This window comes from Haliaeetus albicilla, chromosome 11 (genome assembly GCF_947461875.1).
Source record: "Haliaeetus albicilla chromosome 11, bHalAlb1.1, whole genome shotgun sequence".
In the NCBI taxonomy this organism is placed as follows: Eukaryota; Metazoa; Chordata; class Aves; order Accipitriformes; family Accipitridae; genus Haliaeetus; species Haliaeetus albicilla.
Window position 1 is genome coordinate 29861802 of NC_091493.1, and position 16656 is coordinate 29878457.

The 16656-nt window shown below is 37.9% G+C and overlaps 1 protein-coding gene across 7 annotated transcripts in view; it reads left to right on the forward strand.

Annotated features, from left to right (window-relative positions):
• ADD3 (adducin 3) overlaps positions 1-16656 on the forward strand; it is a 102323-nt gene that overhangs the window by 32367 nt on the left and 53300 nt on the right. For 6 of the 7 annotated variants that reach the window (XM_069796938.1, XM_069796939.1, XM_069796940.1 and 3 more), the window contains one exon: positions 3573-3617. The exons of the other annotated variant lie outside the window; for it this stretch is intronic. The gene's annotated coding sequence lies outside the window, so the exon portion shown is untranslated. The remainder of the gene's footprint in view (positions 1-3572; positions 3618-16656) is intronic. 7 annotated transcript variants of the gene reach the window in all.

The window sequence follows — 16656 nt, forward strand, 5'->3', positions numbered from 1 at the left end:
ATATTTTCTTGTAAATCTTCTCAGGTGCTGAGTTTTAGTGAAGATACCTTGTGGCCCTGGTACACTTCTGTATCCTATTATAGCATCTATTTTGTATGCTGAGCGCTGAGAGTAGAAAAGATGGAAACATTGTTAGATTGTCAGTTGTTTCCAATGAAGAAGTCTCTGTTTGGTGGAACTGTTTGCATTCCTGTGGTCAGTGGTATAAGGAAATACCATGTTATGAAAAATTCCCAATTGTTTCCCTAAGGGCTCTTAGAGTTGCACAATCTTTTGATGGTTTTGTTTGTTAAAAAAAGAAATTAGTTGCCAACTGTTCAGTTTGGAATTCAAAATTCTCTTAAATATTTATTAGGGCTTTGCTTTTTATACTCAAGGTTTGGATTCAAACCAGAAGTGTATTTTCCTAATATACTCTTATCAGCCGTTATAATAGGAGTAGTTGAAGAAGACTGTATTTTCATTCCAGGAGGTGTTTCTTTGGGATATCCCATCAGTTCCTTGACTATCCGTCATTGTGATTACTCATAGTTTCTGGATGCAGCTCTAAAATGTTGCTTCTCTGAGCAGGAGAGAGCTAGCTCTCAGATAGCACTTTAATTCTCAAGAAGAGAAATGGTACCTCTGACACACAAATGCTTTTGTCCTACAGGCTGAAGCCCTCATTTAACATTTAATTTGTACTTGCCTTTTCAATATCCTGTTAAGATTTGTGTAATATGTCTGATTTCTGACATAATGCATTAATTCAGATGTATTCCAAATTTTTTTGAAGCTGCTCATATTCAATATTTGTCTTACTGCTGTCATATCTTGAGTTAAAATCCATCTCTCTTCCTAATTTATTCATTCAGTAATGTCTTTCAGTTATTATTTTCCCTGATCTGAAAGCTGGCTTTGAGTTGGTTCTTTACTGTGTGACTGTTACTCCTTTTCAGATTTTCTTTTTCCCATTCTTGATACAATCTACATCCTTTGTTACTAGATGTATAATTTTATTTTGGCCACAGAGGCATTTAATGAATAAGAGTTGAGAATATGGCCTAAACAATGCTAAGCATAGGGAAGACAACTGCTGGCCAGTGCCTGTGTCAAAGAGTTTCTTGCCTATATTCAAGGGCTGTGTAGAGTGGGATGAAAAGGCCCCGATGGGTTAAGCAGAGTGAATTAGGTCATGGCACCAATGGCATAGTAGTTTCACAATTGTTGGGGTTTTTTTGTTGTTGTTTTGGGGGGGGGGGTTGTTGTTTTGGGTTTTTTTTCTTTTTTTCTTTTTTTTTTAATAATGAGAATTTTGATTTGGGGAGAGAGGAAGAGCTTGTGAAATTGCATTGAGTGATACTAGGGAGAAAGGACATGAAGAAGAAGAAAGGGATTGTAGCAAAGAGCTTGTGACAAAGGGCAGAAAAAAATCTGCTCAAAAGCCTATGATGTTTGGAGTGTCACAGTTCCTGGCTTCAGCTGTTTCCCCCACTGCCTCCTTTTGCTGAGAGCTGTGGAGTCTTCAACTTCTCCAGTGCCCAGAGGTGGTGAGACAGCTGAGCAAGCTGGCCATCGCTTACTTGGGGCTATGCTGGTCCCCATGGGAGTGAGCAGTGCTGTGCAACTCCAAGGGAGCTAAAGTAGTGTTAAACACCATCATAAACGGGCATCTCTACATTCTGCCAACCAATGCTATCAGACCCAGAGCTGACAAAATTGGAGAGAATGTGAAATTTTTGTGTTTGTGAGTGGTCTACTTATGCCCTCTAGAAACAGTAGCTGCTAGCCTGCAAGACGGGATCTCTTCTTGTGGGTGACGGCTATGCTTAAAATAGCCTATCAGGAACTTGCATAGAAATAGCATTCCCTTATCTCTAGCAGTGTGAAGTAGATGAAAAATAAACTGTACTCATGCCAAGAATAAACAGTCATGTTTAAGTGTTTAAATTCCTGATGCTGTGGAGGGCTCCTGCTCTAACACAACGTTTTGGTGCCAATATACTTCCTCCTCTTTCCCCAGTCACTGCCATTGCTTTGTATGCTCTGCCAGGGAGCAGTTGGCAGGACAGCAAAATAAGCAAATTTGCCCAAGCCCCACGCAGAGCACCTGTCTAGAGCTGATTCTGTCCCCTAAATCTGTTCTTCTGTCAGGTCTAAAAGTAGATGAAATAGTTTTGTGGCTGTTTACCTGTATTAATACTGAGTGTAAGTACATTGTTTATTCCTAAGCATGAACTTGCTGAAAATAATGCCGTATTTGTGGCAACATATATTTCTCAAGCGAGCAAGGAACTGACTTTCTGTAAAAAGTAATTCAGGGAAAATAGACAATTTGAGCACACATGCAATAACATCTTATTTAAACCGTGGTTCTAGTGGAAGTTTTGGGTTTTTGCTTCGTGGTATCATGTGACAATAATGTCTTACAGTAATTTTGTATAATTCTACTTGCCTTCTTTTTGTGGACGCTGTTTTTTTGGAAGTCAATTCTTTACTGCTGAAATTCATAGAGAACATCGAATAATCCAGCCTTTAGTGATGATGGGGAATGGGATAGCCAGCCTGCTGAAATGCTGAAACTGATGAAGTATATGTAGTACAATATACTGAGAAGACCTAAACAGTAATGCTTGAGGATGCTGTATTGAAGTCATGAAAGAGTAAAAAGGAAAAGCTGGTGATGGTTGAAAGAGGCTGTTACAACCTGATGCTTAAAAATGGGTTAACAGGTTGGTGAGAAGTACTGCCTGTGCCTGATGGTAGGCTGAGCTCAGTGTTTTCACAATGCATAAAATGTCTAATTTGCCATGTATAGATCTTAAAAAAGAAAATGTAGCATATGTTTTGTATGCATGTATGAAGTCAAGGAGTCTGGCCCTCTTCCCCCGGGAAATAACTGCTTTTCCTTGTAGGAGTGGTTGAGGGGAAAGGGAAGATGATGGAAATAGATTTGTCAGGTTTGATTGAAGATAACTTGGGCTCAAAGACTGAGAAGACAAAAGGTGATAGAAGTAAACAATTGCTATTTTATTTATTCATTTTACTTTCATGTTAGAAGATGAAGGCAAGAGGAAAACTCATAGCTGCTCAGTGGTGGGAAAGGGTCAGAGCAAGGCAGTTGTTTCCTTATGAACTTTGCACACCAGCAGTTGTCAACCTTCAAAGAGAGGTATTGTGTTCATTTCTCCGGCTCCCCACCCGGCCGGAGCCTGCCCACTCGGCAGCGTAGTGGCTGCTCTGGAGTTTAACTTCTGCTGGGCTAGAAGAGGATTGTGGATTGTGGCTGTTATGCTCTATTTTAAAAATGCAGTAGGTTGGCTGGATTTTACTTTAGTTTGTAACTTGGTGTGCATGAGGCAAAATGGCGAAATTCCCAATGAGGCGCTCTTAAATGAGGCTTCCCTTTGAGATTTTTGTATATGAAAAATGCATTATAGGATAACAAATTAAAACAATTCAATGAAATATTCTGAAAAAAGTTCAAGAAACTAAATGATGTGTTAATGCTTTCTTAAGTTTTAAATGTACACTGTATTCCAGTAATATTGCAAAGCCTACCAGGAGTCAGTAATCTTTGTTTTATTTTACAGGTCAGCTACATTACTAGAGCAAGGAGAGCTGTGGAAAAAATCAAGGTACCTAAAACATTTTGCTGTCTGAATTCTTGGCTGTGTTCTTGCTCATCATTTAGTGTAATGATTTTAAGGGAGAGGAGGGGAACTGAATTGGCAAACTGCCACTTTAGTGGTGTTTTTAAAAAGCACAGACAAACCCCACAATAACTTCAATCTTATTAATGTTGTGTAAAATACTTTTGTGGGATGAAATTGTACCTTAGCTTTGGTATGTGTGCAAGAGTCTGAACAGTACTGCATAATATTTGCTCTAAATATGTAATGGAACATCTTATGTGTAAGGGTATTGAGGTGTCCTGCAAGTTCCAGCCCCAGTGAGGTGGATATTCCCTGTTTGTACAACTGGGTACACTGACCAGCTGATGATAAGTATCATCGAAGATGAGTGAATGTGGTGCTTGCAGCTTTGACATTTGTCACAGTAATTAGCAGACTTCAGCACTTTATTTAACCGTTACATGTACAGTTCGTAAGGATGCAAAAGGAGGAGTATGAAGACAGCAAAACCTGAGCAGTAGCCTATATTTCACAAGTGAGGAACTGGGGTTTTTTTTTTTTTTCATACCTTTTTCAGACACTTCTGACTATTATGTCTTACAAGTCTTACTGTGGTATAGCTAGTGTATATTGTATTGTAGTCTTTGTTTTTATAAAAGGCGGCAAACATTCTTGCAGTGCAGCGTTTTAGGGATTTCAGTGCCTAGTCACTCATCTGAAGTATTTTTTTTTTCTACTGGTGTTTTCTATAGCTCCCCAGTCCTTCATTAAAATAAGACAGTGTTACAACTTACATTTTCATGCCTGTTATGTAACTAAAAAGACTATATTAAAATAATTCTGTTGCTAACACCTGGCTAGGATTCTTTTGGGGTAACTTTTTTTTGTGCTGGGGAAAGTTCTCCTTTATTTGCTGTGAAATATTGCCTGTGAAATGCTACATGTACCTTGTAAATGCAATGCTATGAGGCAGAAGCAAGGAAGGAGTCAAAACATTATCTCTTTATCAAAATGTAAAGAAAATGGCTTTTATTAATAAAGCTTAGTGCATACTTCTGTGCACTTCAAACTGAATAGTGCTAAGCTGCCTTCTTCCACTAAGAGTGCATGAAATTGTTACTTGTGAGTGATGATGTAGTGAACTCTGGAGTTTTCTGCCCTGTTGAGTTAATGATAAGTTTGCATATTTTTAGCTGTGTAGGTTGCTCATGCAACACATGCAAAAGCAGTTTGCTACAGGTAAGAGTACAGTTTATATAGAACTAATCTTTCAAATTTCTACTTTTAATACAGACTGGTTATATCAAGCATTTATCTTTGTGATTGAGGAAATATAACGGATGTTTTCTTTTTGTTTGGTGTCTTCAAGAGTGTGGGAATTTAAAAGAAAGGGCAGAGCAATTTACAGTGCTGGTAAAAAAGAAATGTATCTAGTTTTTGACCTGCTGGTGGATAATTATGCTTACATTGCAGGTGATGCAGAACTTCTCAGGTTAGTTGTTTGTACAGAATTGAAAATACAGGAGAGAAATCCTGTCCCAGAGCGAAACAGTGATATTGGCAGTGACGTGTTCATTGATAATGCCTTTCATTTCAAGAAACAGAGTAATTTCTTGGTCCTTTGACTTTTGCTTTAAGATCATTCACGCAATCGCTTCCACCTTTATATTGAGGTCTTTGGTGATGCTTGGGGTGTTAAAAATACAAGTTGTTTTCCTGGGATCTTGGGAGATGCACTGCTGTATATGGAGCCCCAGAGTGGCTGCGTTCCCTTCGGTGCTGGACTAGCCTCTCCTGCAGGCTCCTGGTAAGATGAGAAGCTGGCAAAAAGCATAAAAAGGAATTCATGTGTGGCTGGAAAAAAGATATAAGGGAGTCCAGACTTTTTATCTGGCGTCTCTAGTGCTGAAGGAGAGGTTTCTATCTCTTTGCCCAATTTAGACAAGAGATTTTACTCCAGACATTTTTTTGCCCCTCACTGTGCAAAACCTGTCAGATCCTTTTCCTGACACTTTCTCCCCCGTCAGTCCCTCAGAAAGACTTCAAAAGAGATTTTTCCCTATTGCAAAAGGAACCAGACATGGCCTTTCTTACTCACCCTGCATTTGAAGCATTGATAAGTAACATGTGGCTGGCTCCAAACTGCAGACTTTCCCAGCCATTTAAGAAAACGCTGTTAATAGTTAAGTTTTAAAAGAAACTATAGGATTGTTCTTCCTTCATTGTAATTGCTCTTTTTTGTGTAATATATCCCAAGAGTTTTGATTCTCTTCTCTCTGAAGCAGTCAGAATTCACTACTGTCTTTCTGATTAATGCATATTGAAAAGAAATGTAAAATTTAAAAAATTTTTCCATATGGGAAGGGTTTCTTTATACATAATCTGTCATGCTGTTTAAGCTGTAGCTTTTTTTCTTTAATGCCTTTGGATCATCACTGTTTGGAACATTTTTTCAGGAGTGCCCTAGCAGAAAGAAAAATATTATTTTTTTAAAACTTGAGACTGAGTAAGAGGAGCCTGGAATCTAAATCCACTGTCTTGTGTAATTGTTTAAACCTGCTACGCAGTTTGGCGAAGGTATGAACTGAGAGGTCTTTTCCATGAAATGTAGCTGGGACTTCATCTTCAAAGACAGGGTATGCCTGAGGACAGCCTCTGGTCCTTTTAATAAGAGTAAAGCTCACTTGAAAGGCAAGGCTGCAGATGAAGAAGAATGTAACCTGGGGGTTTATGAGCTTATTCAATAACTCCAGTCTGGTGCATCGCATTATAACGATGGGATAACATGGTAAAACAACTGCCTTTTTATTTCCTGCTCTGTCTAAGGAACAGTCTAAAAGCAAGTGGTACAAAAATACAGTAAGATGAAAGATTAGTCTAAATCTGTGTTCAAATTTATCACCTGAATTGATTTTTCTTAAAAAAATAACCCAAGCTCTCCCTGAAATACAGAGAGGCTGGATGCATTACCCCCAACCATTTAACCTGGTTAAATAAAATTGTATTGGCTCTTAGCTGTTTGGCAAGCTGCATTCCCTTCAGCTTCTGTTGTCCCACATGGTTCATGTGAGGAGGGCTCAGACGTTGAACTGTTAAAACATTCAAGGGACCTGTTGGGGCCATTTTCTGAAACGATCTCACAAAACTCTACTTTAAAATTCAGCAAGTTCGTAAAGTTGATTTTGTTCTTTTTTAAATGCTTTTTTAATGCCTTTCTCTATGAAGCACACTTCTATGCCCCGGTTACTCATTTTGCTAGAAATTAGACTTTTAAAATCCCCTTATACATAGTACTGAGGAAGAGGTCAAGGTAGGGCAGAGTAGGACAGTTACCAAAGTATTTTTGCACATTACCAATGTAGAGTTGACCAAAATTTGTCTCTACCCTACTTAAAGTGTTAGTCCTTAGTGTCCCATTCCCTGTCACGTGCACACACACAGGGAATGGGGGCATACCTGTTTTGCAGGATGACTGTAGCAGCACTGGTAAAGGTCATGTTTCTAACCAGGCTGCTTGGTGCTTTTGAGCCCCTGGGCTTTCTAAGCCTAGAGAGAGGCTAGATGGTTTTTGTGAGACTATTTTAAGCATGCTCTCGAGTGTTTTTTGTTTGTTTGTTTGTTTTTTTCTCCCCAGTGCATCTTTCAACACATCTGTCTCCATTTTCCTACCAGCCGTTACCCTTCCAGTCCAGCAAGGAGGAATTGGGATTAACATTGGCTTGAAATCTGTTTAGGCACACTGCTTAGTAGGCTTGAGCAAGGGAAACTGTTTAATAAGTGTTTACTCCTGCATATATAACATTTCATGTAAATGTGGAAAGATCATATTCTCTCTTCTATCAGTTACCAGCCCTGACAGAACCATACTTTAGCATCCTAGAGGCCTGGGATCCTCCTGTTAAATGTGACTTTACTGTCCCCTCTGAGCGTCATGGTCAGGGTGAACTTTCTTATCTTGGTCAGATTTTTAATTGGGGCCATTTAAGTCACCCAGGTGGGGCTCTTCAAATGTTGGTGACTCTAGATAATCCTGTCTGCATGAATGATGAAGCAGAATATGTGATCCAAGTGTATTTCTGACTTAAATGCCTGTTTCCAGTAAATACTCCTAAAAAAAAGTTGGTCTTGCAGTCTGATAACAAAAACAAAATTAAACACACAGTTGGGCTCATGCACATTTCATAAGAACATGTAATCTGATACCTTGTTCTCTACAGTGAAGCAGTTTGAAGCTTTTTTTGTTCTAGCGTGAGAAGTTTCAGCGCAGAAAAGTTTGAGTCTTTGACTTAATCTTCTCAATAAATATCTGTAGTTGCAGACTGTAATATTTGTTCATACTGTATCTGCACTCTGCGTTTTTCTCATTCAGATTAGAAAAAGATAAGTACATTCATTATGAAGACAATTGTATTTTTCTGGAGACCTTCATTTGTTGAACTCTTTCTTTCTTGTCGAGGTTGAAGAAACTTTCTGGAACTCAGTTCCTGTTGCCTGGTCTTAGCCTTGTCCTGTACTGGATGTGACGACAGTGCTGTATCTCCTCCACCTCTCTAGCTTTCCTTGCTGGTGGTAGTGCTCACACTGAACTGAGTTGTTCACTGTGACCACTTGCATCAAAGCACTGGAGCTCTGCCCAGACACTCATAAACAAATGAAATACAATGTGGGATATATATTGTGCAAGCTAAAGTAATCAGAGAATATAAAAAAAAGACAAAAGGAGATCCTGTTCAATGTTTCTACAGTTGTTGCCTTTCTCCTGAAAAAGCACTTGCTTTGTGTGTAGCTCCTGTTGCTTTATTACACATGTGAAAGGGTTGCGTGGTTGTTGATTGTGGTTTTAATTATTTTAAAAACACCATAATTTTCAACATTGATTGCCGTTACAGAATAGAACCTGTTCCTCTGTAGTCTCAGCACCAAGCTGATCATTGTCTTGTCTCAAAAGAGCCAAAACCAAAGTTTCTCTGGCATGATCAGACTAAGCTTTTGCACTTGCACTGCTTCTCTCACTGTGATGGAAAGCTGGAGGAGGAGAGCTTAGTAGTTGAGGATGAAGAAGCTTTTAAAGTAGAACAGCAAAACATCACCCTAGGATACTTTCAGAATTACTGCTACTTCTGTGATCCATAGTAGCAAGGAAGGCTTATCCAAATTCACACAGGCTTTCAAAATGTGAATAGGGTGCTTGAAGCAAAGATCCTGCTTCCTCAGGCATGCTGCTAATCCTTGGGTTTGTGCAGAATTTCTGTAGATATTACTTCTGTTGTGAATTTATGAAAAAGACATTCAGGCTTTCCCAGCCAGCCTATCTTTTGAAGGCATTATTTTAATTATGTTAAAATCCTGAATTGTTGGTGCTGCTCTTCCCCCCGCCTCCTTTTTTTTTTCTTCTTTTTTTTTTCTCCATGAGTGCCTGGAACATGCTGAAGAATGTTGGATTGCTCTTCACTGTTTTCCCTTTCCTTATCCGATGCCCCTATCGTGGAAACAGTTTGCTGGCAGCAGATAAGTTTCTGTATCTCATTCCCTGTCAAATTCCTCAGTCCGTGTGATAAAGCAGTTTCATGTGAGGCAGGAGGAGGAAGAGGACAGCATTTGTGTAAAATCTCTGATTGCAGCAGGGGTCAGAGGAGCTTGGTGGGCATGTCCAGAAGGAATTGTAGGGAGTGGGTGCTGCTGAGTGTGGGAGCTGTGACTTGTCCTTTTTCAATTGACACAAGAAGCAGGCTGTTAAAAGGTCATACTATGAAATGTGTTATCAAATCCTGTTAATTATGAATTAATGAAAAACAGCTCTGCTAAGAAAAAGTTGATATAATTATTCAGAGCTTGTGACGTGGTGATCAGATTTCAGCTCTTTCTGTGTGATGCTGGAGTTAAAGCTGAAAATGCTGATTAAAACTGCAGACTGGCATATTTTAAATCAGTAAGCTCATAACTACAACATATCTAGCTTAAAATTAAATACCATTTCCAAAAGGCAAAATCATTCTATTTTGCTAGCATTATAACTATTAACAAAATGGATTTAAATGTGTCAGCCTATCTCTAACACATTGTACTTAATTTTTTAAATTGCTCCTTAGCTTAGGAGTAAGTCTGTCCCTGATAGTTTAAAAGTGGTAAATCTCTGTGAACATAAAAAAAATGTAGCTGGACCTGTATCAGCTCATCACTGTGACTTTGCAGTGGAGATTGTTGGGTTTTCATCCAGCCTAGTCTGGTTTGGCTTTATTCATGAGCTGAGTGGAGTGAATGAGGAATAAGTGTTTAAAAATTGAACTTTTTCCAAAGTAGTTATAGGCCTTAAAACTCTCTCCCACTCAATACTGATTTAATAATTTCAACAACAGCCTGTGTTTTTAGGATTTCTTTTTTCCCCTTCACTCTTTGAACTGTATTCAGTAATGATGACCTCCTTAGCAAATGTTGATATTTAGAAAGTCAGTTTAATAAACATAGAGCTTTTTGTTTCCCCTTTGCTGAAGCTGGATGTACTTCTTAATAGTTTAGTTGTAGTAACATGAGGGGTTTCTCTGTCTGCTAATGACCAGTGACTCTTCATAGAAAAGGATCTGTTAAATGTGGAACTAGTTTTAAGATTTGGCTTAGTTGTGTACCTTGGCACGTCAGGTTAAAACAATTTCAGTTGAGTTATTTGCAGCTGATGCTGTCTTGATTCTGTTCCTTCTAAAGGGCTTATGCTGTTAACTGAGACTTTCCAACACTACAGTCTCCGCTGGTTATCAGTGTGGAGTGCTAGGAAACAAACGTGACTTGTGTTGTGTCATCTTTAGGCTGAGGAGAGTCTTGGTTGAAGGGGATGGGAGTATAAAAGTCTCTAACATAGCGTGAGTGCAAGTCTGATTTCTTTATGCTCTGCATTCAGGAACTGTTTTCAGTGGTCAACAGTTGCTGCTATTGCCTAGAGTCTACACCTTAACATAGAGATATGTAGGGTTTCGTGTCAAATGGTTCAGTTTGAAGCTTGTCTATACAAGTAATTGGAGTAACCTATAATTAGTTCTCTTAAATTTAACTTCAATTTATCCATGTTTCTGGATTAACAGTAGTGCAACTACACAAATCAGTGAGTGATGATCGCTGAATCAAGTGTGTTTATTCTCAGCTTGCAAGGATGGCAATAGACCATTTATCCTTGACATAGGCTGTAACTTAAGATCAGGTTAGTTCTTCTAATAAGCTAAAGCAGTCAAACCCCCAAATATTACAATTCTGCATTCTGTTTGCAGTCTTTGAATGTGTGTTCCTTAAAAAAAAAACACAACAAAAAAAACCCCAAAAAACTCCGAACAAACAAACAAAAAACTATGAAACACATGGTATTATGAAACACATTGTAATTCCAAGAGTTCCAATCCTAGTTATAATACATTGAATGAATCGCCTTGATGTTTGGAGCAGTAACCTGCTACCACAGAGGTATGGAAGGAGGTAATTTCATGAGTGTTTTCAAAGGAGGAAGCCTGTTAATACCAGTCAAGTTTGTAGAAAGCAGTGACTTCAGAAAGCATCAGTGTCGCTTTCAGTACTTTGGCATATGGGGTCTGGGATAGCAAAGCTGGTTCTTACCTGGCTCCCAATAAGTATGTTTGTATGGTTGAACTGAAAGTTCACTGGTAACATCTGAGCTGGGGAACTGAATACTGTGGTTCCCATGCCACCCTTCTGCCTTTGCCAGTCATAAAAGTGAGAATGCTTGTTATAAGGAAGTTGAAGCTTGCAGGTAGTAAAGCGGCTCTTTAAAGACTGTGAATTAGAAGTTGGATAAAATATATACCATCTATCAAAGACTTCCAGCTTTTTAGTTGTTGTTGCTGCTATGTTTTATTTTTAAGAAGTAAGGAGAGTTATATAGCAGAGTTAAGGAATCTCTTGGAAACGAGACATCTTTCAAAGTTGAATTTTTTTCCAAAGAAAATAGAAAGGAGGAAAAAAAACCCCAACCCCCTTGCAAATTAAATTTTAAAGTATAATAAGTTTGGCCAAAAGATACTCTGAGAAACAATTTGCTAAAGATATGAGAGCCTACAATAAATCATTTAAATTGAATCGTTTCAAGTAAATCAGAAATGGACATCCTGCCAGACAGACTGGAGAGCTAATAGATGAATGAAGTGTAAAAGAAGTGCTCAGCGAAGATAAAGCACAGAATGAAAGCTATATCATTTGTATCCACGTTGACCTTCCTGAGAGATTTTAATGCAGGAACTTCACTTTGTAGGGGATATTTTGAGAATTGGACTCAAATTGAAATGTTGGTAGAAAAAATTTTTAGAACTTAAAAAAAAAAAAAAAAGAAAGAAAAAGTAGCAAATTGCCAGGAGTAGATAACATTTGCCCAAGAGATCTGAAGATAACTGCACGGGACAATGCTGATCTGGCAACTGTAATCTGTTACTTAATATTGTAGCAGGTTCAGAGGCAGGAAAATAGGCAAACGCAATTTCAATATATTAAAAGCATTCCAGAAATAGTCAGCGTACCACAGACCAGCAGGTCTGTACAGGCGAGTTGGTATGTTTCATTAGGAACAAAGACCACAGAATTGGTAAACATGTGGACATATATAATTTATCTCATGATTTGAGAAAAGTGCACATGTACATTTCAAATAGGTGGTCTTTAGGCTCATGGTGGGACATGCAGTTAATTGGGTCTGTTCTTTTTCCTCTCCTTCAACTTGCAGACTTGAAACTGCCAGTGGTGTCAAATCCAAAAAAAAATCATTTGTTCTGTAATCATATAACTTTGTGAAAGATATACTTATTTAATAACCAGAAACAGTATAATATACCACAATGTAACTTTTTGTTAAGTTAAATGGATGTCAATAAATAATTGGATCATAAGAAATAGTGGACTGAAATTGACTATATTGTGTGAAGTGCACTAAATGACCTGTATATAGTCAAAATCTGTGACTGCCGACATGCGCTTATTTAGATGTGAATGTTTGTTCAGTTTTGGTCAAGTTCTGGCCACAAGATGTAGGTGAAGCATAGTTTGTGGTGAATATGGCATCATCAGTAAGTAAACTACTATGAAATCTGCCAAATCTGAATTTTCTCCTGCCTTCATACGCAACTTGTGACTGGCACATATCAGACTGGATGTGTGTGACTTTTTTTTTTTTTTTTTTTTACATTGCTGATAACACACACTTCTTGATAAGAGGATACAAAATGAGTAAGGTATAGTGTCATCCTGGCATCAGATATAAGGGTTCAGGAACAAAGATTCTTTGGACTAATAGTGGCTTCATGCAAGTTATTCCATGGGTAGAGCCTCTTTAAGGTGCCTAACTTTCCATGCAGACTGAATATGTTTTAAGTTTCTTCAGTGTAAAAAGTTTGCACTGGAATTAATCAGTTTTTTCCTAGTAGTTCATCATAAGTATATGAATTCATGAGCTGAAAGAGGAAATGGGCATTTTACGAACTTCACTTTCTCTGCAAAAGAGTAAAATACCTGATTAAAATAAAGAGCTGTTTGATACACTTGTTTCAATGACATCGCCCTTGTAAGGAGTAAGCACTTACACAAAGCAATAAGGCTGTGTGCTGTGAGGATTTTTTTCAGCTACTTATCCTAAGCGAGAAGAACTTGTATCTCACCAATTGTGTATAAAGTTGCTGATGGCCTCTGGATGTTTGAAAAGCTAAGTAACTGTGGAAAAAAACCCTTAATACTGATTCATATAAAAATTGTAATACCTTGGTGAAGTGGCTTTACAGTGAAACAGATACACTAGACCAGCCGAAAGGCCTTCTCCTACATCTGTCAGCTGTATACCAGTTTGGTACCAAAGAATCATAAAATGAGGAAAGGTTACCAAAGAGGTCAGGTTACTTCTACGGAAGCATTGTCTTTGACCAAATCTGTCCTTCAGGCTTTGGGGAGATACACTGTCGATAAATTTATTCTATTCTCTTTAAAGCATAAACCACCAAGTTTGCATTGTTACTTTGTGCATGTTGTGTCATATGGAAGAAAGCATATGTTTGTAGGTGGGTACTGATAAGCTTGCATGATTTCGGAAAGTATTCAAAAATCCTTTCATCTTCACTGTAACTTACAATGTTGCATGTTTGCCATGAATCATGCCAATTCAACCCCAGATCATCTAGCTGTCATATAAGGAGGTGAGCTTAAATTAGCTTTTACCAAATACATTTCAGTGCAATACGTTCAATATATTTCACTGCAATAAACTGTATTGCAGTGAGTATAGCAAGGCATTTGTATCGGGCTTATGGATGTGAGGGGTTTGTTGCTTTAAGTCAACTTTCAACATGGACTGTTAAAGTATTTCTAGTATAAAGGAGTACTTTGCTTATTTTCATGTCATGCTAACATTGAAATGTAAAGACTTTAGTACCACGTTGATGTCCAGAAGTGTGAGTTGTGTAATGCATTTGCTAACTTTTTCGTTCATTTTTCTTTCTTGATAGCAATAATAAAATACAGAAGACAGTCTTCGAGATGTACACTAGCTTTAAGCATTTACTGGGAGTGGCAGGGAAAGCATTATCGTTGCTTTAAAAATCTTTTATGGAACTTGTTAAACATCATTTTCTCAAACTTGTACGTCCATGGAGACTACTATAAAGCGAACATTTTCCTAATCAAGTAAGCTTGTATTTTGATCACAAACCCAATAAAATTTAAATGAACTACATTTCCCCCGTTCCTCCTCCCCTCACTTTTCCTCCCACTCTATTCCCTGCATGTTGACCTTTTTTTAATTTGTATTTTTTAAGGAATCAGACATGTATTTTCACTTAACATTTGTTATGTTAGCAGCTCCTGGACTTGGTATTCTGAAAGCTTGTTTGTGCCTGGTGACATTTTCTCACAGCATATTTTAGTCTACAGTCACACTACTGTTGCCAGATCTTGGTATTTGCTTGGTACCACTAGGTACTCATTTTATACTGTGTTGTATTGCAATGCAGAAAATTAGTATGTAATATGGCTTGTTGACTGGAGCAATGTAAAAGACCCCTTTGCCTCTGAAGTTAGTGAGATCCGTAGAAAGCACCTGTCGTGCTATGTGAATTGCAAGAACTTAATGAGTAGGCTCTTGTTTTTAAATCTACCATTTGCTGGTTTTTTTCCTCTTGGTATTCAAAATAGCTAAGTGATCTCTTATGTGTTTCCTCGGTCTTGCACGTAGCTTGCTAGTGTTTTAGAGCAGTATGCGTCTTGCATAACTTGAGATGTCTGCAATATGGATGTCTACTTGTGAATTATGTGCCTCTGTTGTAATCACTGTAAGTACACAGTGCAGCCAGTGAAGTCTAGTAAACGACTCCATCCTAGAGAGAGACTTTAATTAGACAATGAATTAAAATGTTATGTAAATATCTAAAGTTAGGCAAAAAGAATTGTGGTCTAGGACCTAATGAATTCATGAACACAAATGTTGAACATGAAGATGTTAACCTTCAGTAGTTCGAAGATGTTAACCTTCAGTAGTTCGAAGATGTTAACCTTCAGTAGTTCGAAGATGTTAACCTTCAGTAGTTCATACATAGTATGAATGATAAACGAAAACCATTACTTCAGGACTTAGGAATTTTCCTTTCACACTGGGAACTTTGAGACATTGAGCAACTTTGTTCCTGATTCAAATTCCAGAGAGAGAAAAATCATCCCAAGTGACTCACAAATTATTTAATGATAAAGCATGAACTTCTCATGCAAGTTCAGATGGGTACTGTTTATCCTTAACCATTATGTAATGTAAGTATTTCTAGGCACTATCAAGCACCTTCCATATTTCAGTAATTATTCCAACGTAAGTGATATGTATTGCCTATTCATTCATGTGGGCACTTTCTCGGCATGAGCAAATGCAAGTTCCTCATGTTACGGCTGAATGTGAAAACTAGGGATTTTCTAAATCCCTTTTGCATTCTTTTTGTGTGAAATTCTTTGCTGTGTAGCAAATCTGAGAGCTATGTACCGCTTAAAACTTCACTACTACTCATGCGTAAGTCTATTTTGGGATGTAAGTGGTACGCAGGCTTGGTAGTCCTCTCTGCATCTGAATTTTAGCCTTAGTCACTTAAATTTATTTCCAGCTTGAAGCATCGTGCCTAAATTTAAATGGTAAATCCTTAAGAGCAGAAGAATTGTGGTATTTACTTCTGGGACACATCTTCCATGCTTTTAAGCAATGCATAGATCCTGGATAGGTTTGCTGCACAAGAAAGAATTTTGCTCTGGAAAAGAAAAAGTAAAAAGAGAAGACACTAGTCAACGAACAGTTGTGTTTCATTAGCCATTTGGCATACATACACCTGCAAGATTCACTTGAACATTTTCTATTTGTAGTGCTCAGCTGAGTTTTACTGATGCGGTAAAACTTAGTCTGTTGTCACTTTTTAACGTCGTATCAATATTTTCACAGCCTTCTATCAAACTGTTGCTGAAAACAGCCTGAGAAACAATTTTGAAATCAATAACTACTGTTTTAATACCCAGTCTAATAAGTATTGGTGTGGTGAGAGTCACTTTTAAGCTACATTAATTTCTTAAAGCAGCTACAGCACTGTCACCATCCCCTAGTTTGCTGAAATACCTTAGATTTTGAGGTAGGTTTAATAAAGCCTTTAATCTTTCTGGGATTTTTAGATTAAAATCTTCTCTGTGTTTTGCTGTTTAAGTATAGTTTTGCCTTGTATTGCCCAATATTTGGAAAAGTAATAAGTAATATATATTATTATTATTTATATTTCACACTTCATGTGAAAAGAGCTAACAGTCTTGGAGAGCTGGCCTATGTGCCTTGGAGGTCTTGGCATTTGCTCAGTACAACTGTTGCTGTGTGCCCTTGCTTCCACCCGTGCCTTCTTCCCCAACATAAAACTGGATTAATCACATACAGAAACTTTCTGTGTATGTTTCTAATACGTGAGAAAGTCAGGTTTTGCTGTGGCTGACAGTAAGCAATGTAAGAAATCATCCCCCGATGGATTTGCCTGATGTTGGGCAGCTAAAAGTGAAATTA